The 16432-nt window shown below is 32.2% G+C and overlaps 1 protein-coding gene across 2 annotated transcripts in view; it reads right to left on the minus strand.

Moving 5' to 3' along the window:
* Positions 1 to 16432, minus strand: part of LOC102603141 (probable disease resistance protein At4g27220) — a 44029-nt gene that overhangs the window by 21343 nt on the left and 6254 nt on the right. Inside the window, exon 2 of one of the 2 annotated variants that reach the window (XM_015307620.1) lies at positions 3589 to 3606. The exons of the other annotated variant lie outside the window; for it this stretch is intronic. The gene's annotated coding sequence lies outside the window, so the exon portion shown is untranslated. Of the gene's footprint in view, positions 1 to 3588; positions 3607 to 16432 lie in introns of those variants that run through there. 2 annotated transcript variants of the gene reach the window in all.

The raw sequence follows: 16432 nt of genomic DNA on the forward strand, positions 1-16432 counted from the left end.
AAAGTTATATTACTTTCATATAAGTAAAGTTGAGTTGTTATTGTTTTATTATTTGCGAGCTAAGTTGTTTTCACTGTTTTACAAGCTTTATATATTGCATGTGTCTTATTGCCTTATATATTGAGTTCAGTTATTCATGAGTCGTATAGAGCTAAGGTAAGTGTTCTCTTGTACTCCTTTCAAGCTTAAGTTGTGGTTCAGCTTTCCAGCTCGCATACTCATACATTCCATGTACTGATGCCAGTTGGCCTGCATCTTTTTATGATGCAGACACAGGTACCTAGGGTCAGCATTCAGCACACCGTTGATCCAGCTGAGCACTCCAGAGTTAGTGGTGAGCCTCCTTGATTTCTGGAGGACTCAGTTGTTTTGTTCTCTTAGGTTTAGTTTAATTAGGAGGTTGCGGGGTCTGTCCCAACATCCATCTCAGTATTGTAGAGGCTTCATAGACAGTCAGTCAATTAGTATTGAGTTTCTCATCTATGTATGTATATATATATATATATATAACTATTCTATTTTGAGACTCGAGTTGCCTTGTTGGCCAAATTTTATCAGTTGTTTGTGTTATAACCTTTCATTGCTATGAGTTATGCTGTTGAGTTAAGTTTCCGCTGAGTTAAGAAAGCCAATCCAAGGGTTTGCTTGGGGCCAGCAATGGTCTCCGAGTCCCGGTCCCGCCCAGGGTGTAGGCTCGGGGCGTGACAATTGGGATGCAGGATTGAACTGAATGATTATGTTACTACCCATTGTGTTATTAGCAACTGTTGGATTGTTGCCATTGTTGTTCCCATTGGGATTGGTCATTGTTGCTGATTTTGTGAGGAGAAGGAAGGAAAAATATTGGATCGTTCTCGTTGGAGAGTGAAGAGCCCTGATACCATTTAAAGACTGGGTATAAGTTAAAAGACGATGGTTTATTAATGAAGACAGAAAGTTTCTTAAATAGAATTACAGTGGAAAAACTCCTAAACGAACTGAAGTAATAAAACCTAACTAGACAATAACTGCTGAAACTTAATCCTAAATAAACAGGGATAAGAACTGCTCAAACTTAATACAACTAAATAACTAAACTGACTCGTGATGTTCCAATAGCTTCCTATGCAGTAATTTACATACTATGTGTCATCCTACGTGTATTAAGCCACATAAATTGCGTGTGTCTACTTGTTCAACTTCATTCAAATTTAAGTGTCTACTTGTGCATGCCCAACGTTGGAGGGCATAGATATATACCAGTTGAATCAAAATTATATGGCACATTTATGTATTATGTCGTTAAAGTAGTGAAGCACTTACATTATTGTTGCTCTTTTGATTCATGTTTTAGTTTGACTTGATGAAGAAGGCTCTTGAATTTTGATTGGTTAAGAGGGAAGATGTCGACAAGAGCTCGACATCTTCTATTAAGTAATTATTTTGTATTTCTTTTTTTCATATGATTAAAGTCTTAAGAAGGATGTGCCTGTTGTATGTTTTTTCTTTCGTTGTGTATTCTTTCGTGTTTTCTCTCTATTAAACTTCTTTAATGTAAATTTCTATGAATTTCTTATTGTCTTAAGTCTGTATTCTTATTTGGTTCAATTTTGCCATTTGTGACTTTATTAGAAGTTTGTTAACTACTAAACAAAGTTAAAAATTTACAGTTGGTTGTTTGAAAGGTGATAATTTCAAACATTAAATTACGTCACTCATGTGGTGTTTCTTGTCACACTTTTCAAGTTTTATTTGTAATTGCTTCATTATTACTCATTGCAAGCATGTTTTCATAGAACTCTTATCGTTCTAATGGATCTATTAACATTTTTATGGGACACACGTGCAAGTGTCCAGAAACTAGTATATATAATAAAAACAAAATTCAAAATGTAAAAAGTACAAGCAAGGGGATATGTCTTACCTTATCAATCCTATTGAGGCGCAAAATATAAAGTATTTAGGATGAGATGCACATTCTGAATTTGAAATGTATAGATATCTCTAAAAACCTCAGGTTAATATCCAATAACAATCACGTTCGTAATCAAGGTATCTCTACATATTAATAATACAAATTAAAGTCTCTAGGCAAAAAGCTTTTGGGTTCATGTGAACCCTTAGGTTACAATATTGCAATTTCGCCTAGGGGTGGCAAAATGGATAATTTATATGGGTACCTATTCAGATTTACCCATTTTAAAGGCGTTGGGTACTCAACTCATTTAAAATTGGTAAACAATGAGTAAAAATCATATTACTCATTTAAAAGTGAGTCTTTAAATGGGTAGAATGAGTAAAAGAGGTTCATTCGTAAAAGAAAGAAAAAAGGCGTTAATGCTTTTTTGGGGTGAAGGTGGTTGGGGTAGGGGTGTGAGGGAAGAAAAAAAATCTAAAGTTTTTCTGGAAACAATTTTTTTTTTTTTTTTTGTGAAAAGGGGCTGGAAGGAGGGGGGTGATAAAAAAAACTTTTATTTGCTATAGATATGTGAAAAGATTAATACTTTATCATTATTTGCTAGTTAAAATGGAAAGATAGCAGTAGACCAGAGGTGTATTAACGTATGACACAAATATATATATATAGAGTAATTAGTTATACAGCTAGAGGCACAAGACAAACCTTAGAATTAAACATGGCTTTATTGAGATCATCTAACATATATCTGTAGGACAAACGTCTTCATTTCAGGGCAGTGATAAATCGTCAATCTCTCAAGAAATGGAAATTTAAGAGCATGCTCTGTCAGAAAGAAATGCCCCAACTTAGGCAGTGCTTGAAGCTTCAGCTCTTCCAACAGGGGAAATAAGGTCATGATTCCTTCTCCTTGTTGTTCCTCTTCTGTGATCACTTCTTCCATTGAATGGCAGTTTTCAATCTCTAGTCTCCGTAGATTCAGAAGACCTATAGCCACTGATTGAGACATCAAGTATCTCAATTTACTGCAATTATCTACTTTTAATGCGACAAGTTTGCTGAAATAAGGAGTTGGAAGTTGGTAAGAACATAGATCACTTATGCTTTGAGCCATCGAGACGTAGCTCTTCCAAGTTGGGACAAAAAACCTGCAAATGTTGAAAGGATTAAAACTAAATATAGTTTCAATTAAAAATAAAAAAATGAACCATATATCATCTCACGTCAAGGTAACAGGAAGTAGAACAGAAATAACTATAGTACTATTTACTAGTTAAAACGGAAAGAGAACAGTAATTAGTTATAAAGACAAACCTTAGAATTGAACATTACTTTCACCTCATCATCACTTTCAAGACTCACAGATATTCCATGTTGGAGAATTTAAGAGCATTCTCCGTCAGAAAGAAATGCCCCAGCTTAGGCAGTTCTGTAAGGTTCAGCTTTTCCAACAGGGGAAACAAGGTCATGACTCCTTCTCCTTCTGTGATCACTTCTTCCATTGATTGGCAGTTTCCAATATCTAGTTCCCGGAGATTCAAAAGACCTTTAGCCACTGATGGAGACATCAAGTTTCTCAATTTTCCGCAATCATGTACTTCCAATATTTCAAGTTTGCTCAAGTAGTCAGTTGGAAGTTGGTGAGAGCAGAGATCACTTATGTTGTTAGCCCCACCGATATATTGCCATTTCAAGTTGGGACAAGAAACCTGCAAACTTCCAAGTATCAAACTTTGTTGCCTATTAACACCCAACACTGAGAAGCCAAAAGTGCTTAAACATCTAAGGTCAAATTACTCAAATAAAACAAGTATTTTAAAAAGCATTCTTTTAAAACAACATAGAACATAAAATGACATGAGAGAATAAATGCACATATTATATATTACTCCTATAACTTAAGTGGAAAGCTCCAAAGTACAACGTTGAATTATCATTGTTAGATTGAACTTGTAGAGTGTACGTTGTACGAATCTTTTAAAAAAAGAAAAGGAAACAATTTTTTTCTTCTATCATAAATATATATACTTGAACAGTTGCACATAAATTTAATTCTCTTAATACATATCACTATCCTACTTTCCTAGGATAATACACATAGGACACCACGTAGAATACATGATTCCTACATGACATAATATACGTAGGACACAAATTATTAAGTAGGATGTCACGTAGGACATGTGCGTCTATTTGGTCAACTTTATACAAGTTTAAGTGTTTTCTTATGCACACCTAAATTTGAAGGGCATAAATGTGAGTTGAGGCCAAGTTAAAGGGCATATTTATGTATATATTATGCCTTCTTTTTATATTGCTAATATTAGTATCCATAACTCTCATTCTTACTATTTAATTTAAAACTTTAAGAATTCTTTTGGTATTCTTCCATATTTTTCTATATAAGTTCATTTTTTTTGTTTCATGAAACCCCTCCCCAAGCTTATCATTTCACTAGTCTCCGGGCACGTGTGTTGCACGAGTATCCCGTATGAAAATTTATAAAAAAATAAATTAAAAAGTAAAAATTGTATGAAATAGCAAACTATTAATTCAAATTAAATGCTATAGCCATAGTTTATTTTATTTGTAATTCACAGCAAACATCCCATTTTTTTGTTAATCTGATTCGGTATACAATTAGCCATTTTCGGTATACAATTAAGTCATTTTATACATTTCGGTATAAAATATATAAAAATGTGTTTGTGTTTGTATAAATCGAGAGAAAATTGTATATACAAATACAAATACATATATTTTCTTCATATACACTTGTAATTATACAAATACAAATATTATTATATAAATTACAATGTATAAATGAATTTATACAAAACTGAATAATTTGTATAAAATTTGATGTATCTAGCGAATTATACAAATCAAAGGCTCCATAGCAAACATAAAATTTGCTATAGAGCGCAATTATGCAAACTATAACTATAACATACAAATATGATTATTATGTTTGCTACAAGTGAAAGTTGCTCTATAATAAACTATTAGGAGGACATGATGTTTTTTACAAGTGTTCTCTCAGTATTTTCGATCTATTGCACAATAGATAAGTCTCAAAAGCTTATCCGTCTATAAGCAATTAAATGTACATACAGTCATTGTAATAAACTCAATAATAACCAAGGAAACTTTTGTAGTATTGCAATTGCTAACTGGAATTTACAAGAAAATAACATCTGCTAAGGAAGAACAGTTAAGAGAAGAAGAAAGAGATGAGATACAGAAGAAGATAAAGGATGAGAAGATAGTCAACTTCACATAAAATAGCCTGCCCCTTCTTCTAACTTCTAGTCCTTTTTAATAGAGATACTAATTGGGCCTGGATCCCCAAATAAAACTCTTGAATAGCACGTAGGCCCTTACGGAGTTAGTTTGGTTCACAACAGTCATCAACAACTAAAAAATACATAATATTCTGGTCAATCAAAAGGTGATTAGATATCAACATTTGCAAAATATTCCAGGAAAAGCACTGCAAGTTAAAGAATTAAAAAGAGCAAATGTGACGTTACTTAAAGTCTTCTTGTATTCTTAATGTGTGTTTCGTTACAAATACAACTACTTCCTTATAAACTTTCAGATATACCCAGACTTACATTATAGGCTTACAACTACTATCCATCACTGCTAGAGAAGACTTGGAGGCATGGCAAATTGGCAGCAACACGAGGAACATGTGACATATTAACTAACAAAAACTCATTGATATAGCAAACAAATTCTGCGATGTCCTCGCTCCATTCTTTTTCAACATCAATTCCTTTTCTATCAATTGATATATGATGCAAATGATACTTATTAACATACTCCAACCCGTCAAAGCTAGAATTGTCCACCTTCAAATACCGACGAACAATTTTAGAAGCTCCTTCTCCCCCACGTCTCTCCATTGCAATTAAGCCATAATGTAATCTATGGAGCACAACCAAATCTACCCTCTCAATGACACCACAAAATGTGTAACCAGTAAGGTGCACAACTTGAAGCGTCACCTTATATCTATTTCGTAACTTTAATACATTCCACTCCTGTAATATGACAGCAAGTACATCAGTCGCAGGCTGCATTTTACTATTTAAATTTTCAGCGTATAGATGAGCATTTGTCTTGGAATCAACCCCACCAATTATGACAAGCCCATCAAAGTCAAATTTCGGTTCTATTTCAACAGATTTCCCAGTTTGAGCTAGGGAATTCAATAGGAAAACTGAGAAAGGTGGCTTTGGAAGTGGTCGTGGCAGCCGAGGTTGAAAATTTTGTACGCAAAGAGAGACCACGAAATGATATAACACACTGTCAAAAGGAAATGCACCACAATCAAGAAACTGACCAGGATTAAAGTGAATATGTTGCGAAACAGTCCTTGATGTATGAATTCGACCAAACATAGCACACAAGAGTTTAACAACTCTATTGACCGGAATATTTGGTGACTGCTTGGAGTAACTTTCAACAAATTCTAGAAGCATTCTCCATGCTTTCTCCTCCATAACATTCTCTCTCGATTCAGACAATAAGAAATCAAAAATATTTCTCCCCTGCCCAGTATCTACCCAGTTGCAAGAATTTCTCAAGGTTGATATAATAAACTTCTCATGATCCAAGTCACTCGAGGCAACACAAAATACCAAATTATACATAGTAAGTAAACTAGAGCCAGGATCAAATGGAAACTCTAAGCCAAATTGATCAGGTGGAAAAAGATTCAAAATCAAAAGAATCACATCATGGCCAAGTCTACTGGTTATACCTCTAGTTATAAGGTTGGGATAAATGCAAGTTGAAGGAATTGAAGACATCTTCTTCCAGCATTGAGCAAGCCCGAGTCCATGTTGAGGGTAAACTTTTCCATCTCTGATGGTAACAATTTCTTCTTCCTCATTCTTGTCTTCACTTTTAGCATCATTTTCACAATCAGTTGCCTCAGCAGTAGGAGAGACAGAATATGCCAGATCATTAGGAAAATATGCCTCAGTAGTATCTCCTATTGTCAACTTACACACCTTGTGGGGATCCTCAACTTCAAGTTGACTAAGCTTACAGGATATATCAATGGAATTTGCGTCTGTGGGTCTTTCAGATAAGTCATCAAACACCTTGGGCGCATTGGTTTTGTTGTTGCCTTCAGATTGCTCGTCACAGCATTGCGGCAAAGGTGAGTTGATTATGTCTTTCCCTTGTGGAGAAGCATATGTAATATCCGAAGCGAGTACATTAAAGTCACCATATCTCGATGACACCTCCTCAAAACAACTTTGGTAGTCAATCACGGAGGTTACCTGCTGATTATTGAGCAAGTAACATCTTTGTGGTTCAAGATGCTGTTTACGAAATCGAATCATTACCTTTGCAGTAAAGTGTTTCCAATCTGCCAACTGCTTGTTCTGAAAAAGCCATAGATACCACTCCAATGCTTCCCCATCGAGATACCATGAGGCGAGAGATAACTTAAACTTTTCAGCGATTTCATAGAATTCAAAGTAGTGTTCATCTTGTAAAATCCATGCCTCTGGATTATCACCACAAAACCGTCCAAAGTTTATGGATGTGTATTTTTGACGAAACATCGGTGGTGCCGAAGACAGATCTCTATTCTCATTTATCGAAACTTTGTTTTGGGGCCTAGCAGTTGCAATTTTTCCAACGAACCCCTGTAATATTGAACGAATTTCAGACATCTCCTTGGACCACGAATCCTTCCTGGGGTCAATCGAATCATAAGGAGTTCGCAATTTTTGGTCCTCCATTGAAGACCTCTGGATGAAAGCACCAATGTAATAAACTCAATAATAACCAAGGAAACTTTTGTAGTATTGCAATTGCTAACTGGAATTTACAAGAAAATAACATCTGCTAAGGAAGAACAGTTAAGAGAAGAAGAAAGAGATGAGATACAGAAGAAGATAAAGGATGAGAAGATAGTCAACTTCACATAAAATAGCCTGCCCCTTCTTCTAACTTCTAGTCCTTTTTAATAGAGATACTAATTGGGCCTGGATCCCCAAATAAAACTTTTGAATAGCACGTAGGCCCTTACGGAGTTAGTTTGGTTCACAACAGTCATCAACAACTAAAAAATACATAATATTCTGGTCAATCAAAAGGTGATTAGATATCAACATTTGCAAAATATTCCAGGAAAAGCACTGCAAGTTAAAGAATTAAAAAGAGCAAATGTGACGTTACTTAAAGTCTTCTTGTATTCTTAATGTGTGTTTCGTTACAAATACAACTACTTCCTTATAAACTTTCAGATATACCCAGACTTACATTATAGGCTTACAACTACTATCCATCACTGCTAGAGAAGACTTGGAGTTGCTACATTTGTTTAAGAAAATGTGATATATTTTGCTAGCAAACAACTGCAATTTCAATATATTATTAATAGTATAAAATTTATAAAGCATAGTTTCTTTTCTACAGGAACTATCATAGCAGTTAACTATCATGTTTAGTTTTTCGGAACACTTCTAATATATGATTATAAAATAGTTTCAACTGCAATGCTTAGGATCAAAGATAGTTGATCATCATTCAGCATCAAACCATATGCGTACAACATTCATTTTTTTTATGTGTGATTATACCTTTCAAGCTATTTATTGTACCTATTAAAAAAATTAGAAAATTATCATTCAAATGAAGTTAGCAAATCAAACAAAAAAATCTAGACTTAATAAGATTGTACCTGAAAATTAGAAGACACTTTTGTACCCGCTTAATAACAGAAGCTTATGCTGAATGACTAATATTGAGTATGTTTATATAGTGATCTTGAAGATTTGATGGTAAAAGCTCTTTGATATTCCTCAATTACTTGATTTGATTCCTTTCAACTTCTCATAATTAGCCAAATACGTTTCAACTTCTATATTAATTGAAACTTTATTAGTGTTCATCCATTACCATCAAAAGAAACAAAACAATTGAGTATAATAATCTTTAAAAAAATATATAATATTTCGTTGTTTCACACATAGTAATTGAATAGGACTGCTGAACTTCTCATTTTGCTCCTCTATTATGTAATTCAAATGTTACTAGAGTATTTAATTACATATTTAGATTAATTATTTTATTTAGTATAGGGGCAAAATAGTAATCCAACTTTGCACTTTGGAGCTTCTCACTTTTAATAATAGGGAGAAGGGTAAAAAAATGCCCTTAAACTATGTGAAAGGAACAAAAATGCCCTCCGTTTATAGTTTGGCTCAAAAATGCCCTTACCATCAATACTTTGGTTCAAAAATACTCTTGTAGTCAATACTTTGGTCCAAAAACGGCCCTATAATTACTAAAAGGGTCAAAAATACCCTTTTCCGAATAAGTATATTATTTTATTTTTTTAAACACATTTTCTTCCTAATTAAAATATTATTAAAGAACCATGTTTTTGTTTTCTTTCTTTTAAAATCACTTTAACAAATAAAAATGCAAGGAATATTTTTTATTCTTCTTAATCTCATCTTATCAATTAAAATAGAATAACTTCATGTACCCTTTCGATAAATAATATATGTTATATGTATAAAATCATAGTATATCCATCATTAATTTATATTATTATTACGATAAAAAATAATTATAATAAAATAAGAAATATTTTCATTTTAATTTTTTTTTCTTGAATTGAAGTAAGATAAACATTTGTTAATTTTTTAAAAATATTATTAGAAAAAGAATGTGTTAAAAAGAAAATAAATAATATATTTATTTGACAAAATGAGCATTTTTTACCAAAAATAACAATAATGACATTTTTGGACCAAAGTATTGACGGGAAGGGCATTTTTGGACCAAACTACAAACGGAGGACATTTTTGTTCCTTTCTTATAGTTTAAGGGCATTTTTTACCCTTTTACCTTAACAATATATGATTCTATAGTTAAAGTAGAGTATAATACATAGATATGTCTGTTAACTTGGATTCAGTTGGCATCTATGCCCTCCAATTTTTTGTGTGCACAAGTAGACACTTAAACTATCCAAAACTTGAAGAAGTAGACACACACGTCCTATGTGGCTTCCTACGCAGTAATTTACATACTATGTGACATCCTATGTGTAATATGCCACATAAGATATGTGTGTCTACTTTTTCAACTTCATTCAAATTTAAGTGTCTACTTGTGCATACCCAACGTTGGAGGGCATAGATACCAGTTGAATCCAAATTAAATGACACATTTATATATGTATTATGTCGTTAAAGTAGTGAAACACTTACATTATGGTTGTACTATTTTGATTCATGTTTTAGTTTGACTTGGTGATGAAGACTCTTGTATTTTTATTGGTTAAGAGGGAAGATGTCGACAAGAGCTCGACATCTTCTATTAAGTAATTATTTTGTATTTCTTTTTTTTCATCTATATTTTTATGATTAAAGTCTTAAGAAGGATGTGCATGTTGTTATTTTTCCTTCGTTGTTTATTCTTTCGTGTTTTCTCTCTATTAGACTTCTTTAATGTAAATTTCTATGAATTTCTTACTGTCTTAAGTCGGTATTCTTATTTGGTTCAAGTTTGCCATTTGTGACTTTATTAAAAGTTTGTTAACTACTAAACAAAGTTAAAAATTTACAGTTGGTTGTTTGAAAGGTAATAATTTCAAACATTAAATTACATCACTCATGTGGTGTTTCTTGTCACACTTTTCAAGTTTTATTTGTAATTGCTTCATTATTACTCATTGCAAGCATGTTTTCATGGAACTCTTATCGTTCTAATGGATCTATTAACATTTTTATGGGACACACGTGCAAGTGTCTAGAAACTAGTATATATAATAAAAACAAAATTCAAAATGAAAAAATACAAGCAAGGGGATATGTTGCAAACACATATAGTACAAAAAATAATAAATTCTGAAGAACAAATAGATACGAAAAAGAAATTACAATCATTTTTAGGATTAGTAAACCAAGTAAGAGAATATATACCTAATTTAGCAGAAAGCCTGAAACCTTTGCATAAAAAACTAAAGAAAGATACAGAATACTATTTTGACAAAAAAGACCAAGAACAAATACGAAAAATAAATTATTATGTAAAAAATTACCTAAATTATGTTTTCCAGATGAGAATAAAGAATTTATATATATATAGTAGAATCAGATGCAAGTGAAATAAGTTATGGAGGAGTACTAAAATATAGATATAAAAAGAAAAAATAGAACATCATTGTAGATATTACTCAAGAACATTACCTAAATTATTTGGTATAGGTAATGTTTTATCAATAATTCCCTTAAATCATGGCTTAACGAATATTATTCATATTAGATTACTATAAACTAGATTATTTTCAACCATGTTTTCCTGTCACTATTAACATGGTACTTTCAAAGGTACTTTCTTCCTAACAGCGCCTCGACTTTGTTTACTACCCTCACGGCTTCCTTTGCCTATGGTTTCAACTTTAGGATGGCATAGTCTGGAAGATTTTCCTTTTTTCCTCATGTTAACAAACTAGAAAACATGCTGCAAATAATTCTAGTATATAACAACTCATATAAACTTATTCAATCATGTCATGATATTTAGGAATTAACAGATTTAGCTATGCATAATCATAAATGGATGTACCTGTACAATATCTGGAGTATTTTGATCCATAGCTTAGCTTAGAAACTTGAATTTTTATTGATTATTTTTGTTTACAAAGAGGCTTGCTTTCCGTCGAGAAAGTCTTGCCTTAGATTGCCTTCTGGCTCTTCTATTTATACAAGTAGTGAAGCTTACTTTTCATCTCTAATTACTGTAGTTACTTTACATCTGTCTAATTACTATTTACTTTTCTATATACACGTTACCTACTACTACCACTTTACATAAAGCTTCTCCACTTACTTTGCTTTTATAATAGGACGATAAACTTTACTTTTCTTTTTATCTTCTTGTCAATCTTGTCTTCAATCCTGTCGGCTCTTTACTCTAGTTGGACAGCTGGAATTACATTATCTTCGCCATAGCACTTGGAGCATTGATGGTCTGGATATTTGTGTCCAATAGTTCTACAATATTTTGTCATTATCTCTGGTGAAATGAAATTTCGTCTTATTGCTCTTGTAGTTGATTGTTGTTCTGGTTTTAATAAGCTTAGTATCCATTGACGTATTTCTTCCATATCTGCTTCTCTAGTTTCTCTGGAATTTGAGTATATCATAATCTGTTCTCTTGCATAATAGCTCTATACTGAATTACCACTCAAATAATTGGTTGTTAATTCGTTTAATATAGTAGCTATTCCAATAACTCTTTTCCTTGCATAAAATTCTGGTATTTCTATCTTTTGTATCTCTTCTTGTCACTCTATTTTTTCTGGTATTATCATTTCTCTTGTTAGTCCGATTTTTATTACTTGTATGATGGGTTTAATTTCGTCATACAATATTTCTGCTAGTGCTGAGTAAAATTTTATATAAAAAAGCGTTCCTTTAGTTATTCTCTTGTAATGCATAAATGCCTTATGTAGCTCTGGTATTGTTGATATCTCGTCTCCTGTTACGGTATATACAGTACTTAATAATCCATAGTTATAGCAAGGGTTTTTTGGTATAAATGGGTTTTCAAATATCTTATTCATATTGGTGTTAACATATCTGGCTTTACATTCAGCTACAGCTAAGCTACAGCTAACCCATAAGCTGTAGCTTAGCTGTAGCTACATGTAAAGCCAGATATGTTAACACCAATATGAATAAGATATTTGAAAAACCATTTATACCATTAGCTGTAGCTTAGCTGTAGCTTAGCTGTAGCTGCATGTAAAGCCAGATATGTTAACACCAATATGAATAAGATATTTGAAAAACCATTTATACCATTAGCTGTAGCTGCATGTAAAGCCAGATATGTTAACACCAATATGAATAAGATATTTGAAAAACCATTTATACCATTAGCTGTAGCTGCATGTAAAGCCAGATATGTTAACACCAATATGAATAAGATATTTGAAAAACCATTTATACCATTAGCTGTAGCTGCATGTAAAGCCAGATATGTTAACACCAATATGAATAAGATATTTGAAAAACCATTTATACCATTAGCTGTAGCTGCATGTAAAGCCAGATATGTTAACACCAATATGAATAAGATATTTGAAAAACCATTTATACCATTAGCTGTAGCTGCATGTAAAGCCAGATATGTTAACACCAATATGAATAAGATATTTGAAAAACCATTTATACCATTAGCTGTAGCTGCATGTAAAGCCAGATATGTTAACACCAATATGAATAAGATATTTGAAAAACCATTTATACCATTAGCTGTAGCTGCATGTAAAGCCAGATATGTTAACACCAATATGAATAAGATATTTGAAAAACCATTTATACCATTAAACCAAAAAAGATCCATTATTCATACCACCTCAGTTAAACACTTATAAAGAAAGTTTAGGACAAAACAAAAAGACATATAACCATATAACCCGAGCATACATAGAAAATATCCACAAAATACAAACTTTCCTAAACCAAAATCCACGATCCAAGAATACAAAAAATCCCAATGAAGATTATATTACCCAAAACCTACAAGGATATAACAAATTGATTGCACAACCAGGAACAAGCACCAATCTAGTAGGAACTTGCTATAACTATGGATTATTAAGTACTGTATATACCGTAACAGGAGACGAGATATCAACAATACCAGAGCTACATAAGGCATTTATGCATTACAAGAGAATAACTAAAGGAACGCTTTTTTATATAAAATTTTACTCAGCACTAGCAGAAATATTGTATGACGAAATTAAACCCATCATACAAGTAATAAAAATCGGACTAACAAGAGAAATGATAATACCAGAAAAAATAGAGTGACAAGAAGAGATACAAAAGATAGAAATACCAGAATTTTATGCAAGGAAAAGAGTTATTGGAATAGCTACTATATTAAACGAATTAACAACCAATTATTTGAGTGGTAATTCAGTATAGAGCTATTATGCAAGAGAACAGATTATGATATACTCAAATTCCAGAGAAACTAGAGAAGCAGATATGGAAGAAATACGTCAATGGATACTAAGCTTATTAAAACCAGAACAACAACCAACTACAAGAGCAATAAGACAAAATTTCATTTCACCAGAGATAATGACAAAATATTGTAGAACTATTGGACACAAATATCCAGACCATCAATGCTCCAAGTGCTATGGCGAAGATAATGTAATTCCAGCTGTCCAACTAGAGTAAAGAGCCGACAGGATTGAAGACAAGATTGACAAGAAGATAAAAAGAAAAGTAAAGTTTATCGTCCTATTATAAAAGCAAAGTAAGTGGAGAAGCTTTATGTAAAGTGGTAGTAGTAGGTAACGTGTATATAGAAAAGTAAATAGTAATTAGACAGATGTAAAGTAACTACAGTAATTAGAGATGAAAAGTAAGCTTCACTACTTGTATAAATAGAAGAGCCAGAAGGCAATCTAAGGCAAGACTTTCTCGACGGAAAGCAAGCCTCTTTGTAAACAAAAATAATCAATAAAAATTCAAGTTTCTAAGCTAAGCTATGGATCAAAATACTCCAGATATTGTACAGGTACATCCATTTATGATTATGCATAGCTAAATCTGTTAATTCCTAAATATCATGACATGATTGAATAAGTTTATATGAGTTGTTATATACTAGAATTATTTGCAGCATGTTTTCTAGTTTGTTAACATGAGGAAAAAAGGAAAATCTTCCAGACTATGCCATCCTAAAGTTGAAACCATAGGCAAAGGAAGTCGTGAGGGTAGTAAACAAAGTCGAGGCGTTGTTAGGAAGAAAGTACCTTTGAAAGTACCATGTTAATAGTGACAGGAAAACATGGTTGAAAATAATCTAGTTTATAGTAATCTAATATGAATAATATTCATTAAGCCATGATATAAGGGAATTATTGATAAAACATTGATATGTCTACTTACTTACATGATGAAATGATATTAACATATAAGACACTAATTTTGTATATACTTAAGGATATAAAGATTATCGAGCTAAGAAGAATAATATGGGAAAAGATATTTGATTTCAAAGAAGAAGAAATAATGAACCAAATATGGCATGAAATAGATGAAATAGAAGAATATAATCTAAGCGATATAGAAATACAATACTCAGACTAATGATAAATCAAGAATACCTTCAGTATTGGCAAAGAACTATAATAGATATCACCTTATTAGGAAACCTGATAAAAGAAAATATAGAAATGTTTCAACAAACTCATGACATACAGTATATAGAATATATACTAGAAAACATAAAAGAAATTATAAGGTTAATCCCCTTAGAAAAAATATACTATGACAAAATTAATTCATAAAAATATAAAATGCACCCCCCCTCCCCACACACACAAAATTGGTATCAGAGCTATGAATAGTAAAAAAGAACAACATAAGTATGAATTAATAAGAACAGTTATAGAAAAACGTAATGAACTAAAACATAGACAAGAAAGACTTAATTCTAACATATATGCAGGAGTATGTCAAAAATCAATATTAAGCCAAAGAAAAATAATATTTAAATTACAACTACAAGTACAGCAGATAGAGTATAAACTAAAGCATAATCTATTATGAATAAAGAAGAATTTGCTATAGATGAAAAAACTTATGAAAATCAAGATGGATTAAAAATAAAAATAATATTTTCCAACTTAGGAAGACGATATAAAAAAATAGGTGAAAACTTGTATCTAATGATAGACAAAGAAACAGTACGACTAGAAGATAGTTTGAAATGTATAGATACCTCTAAAGACCTCAGGTTAATAACCAATAACAACCAGGTTCATAATCAAGGTATCTCTAGATATTAATAATACAAATTAAAGTCTCTAGGCAAAAGCTATTGGTTCATGTGAACCCGTGGGTTACAATCAGTGGCGGAGCCAGGATGTTCGCTAAGGGGGTTCGAAGTATAAAGTAATAAATACATGAGATGGGAAAGAAAAATATTAATCTTAACTCGCTAAATTTAACTTGTCTTGTTATGCCGCGTTTAGGTTCTTCTTACTTTTTACCCTGCTCCATCGAGTTTTTTTTTTCAAATTCTTGTGCTCTTTTTTTCTTGGGAAAATGCATAAGTACCCCCCCAGCCTATGCCCAAAATCCCTGAGACACACCTAACCTTTACTAAGGTCCTATTACCCCCCCGAACTTATTTTTTAGTTAATTATTTAGCACTTTTCGGCCTACGTGGCTGAGTCCGTGATTTCACCTATGTTAGGCGCGTGGGTGCAGCTTTTAGACAACACTGACCAATAAAAATTGGTCATGTGTTAAAATAAACTTGGAAAAATAAATATTAACTAAATTTTCTTCTTCTTTATTATTGTTCTTCATGTTTGGAAAAAAAAAACCTCCATTATCAAAAGCTAAATTGCTCCTTTCTTCGAAAAGCTAACAAAATAAAATCAAGAAAAAACTAACCTTTGAACTCAACCACGATTCTTGATGACTTAGAAGTAGGGGTGTACATAGGTCG

This window comes from Solanum tuberosum, unplaced genomic scaffold, assembly GCF_000226075.1.
Source record: "Solanum tuberosum cultivar DM 1-3 516 R44 unplaced genomic scaffold, SolTub_3.0 scf00056, whole genome shotgun sequence".
Lineage (NCBI taxonomy): Eukaryota > Viridiplantae > Streptophyta > Magnoliopsida > Solanales > Solanaceae > Solanum > Solanum tuberosum.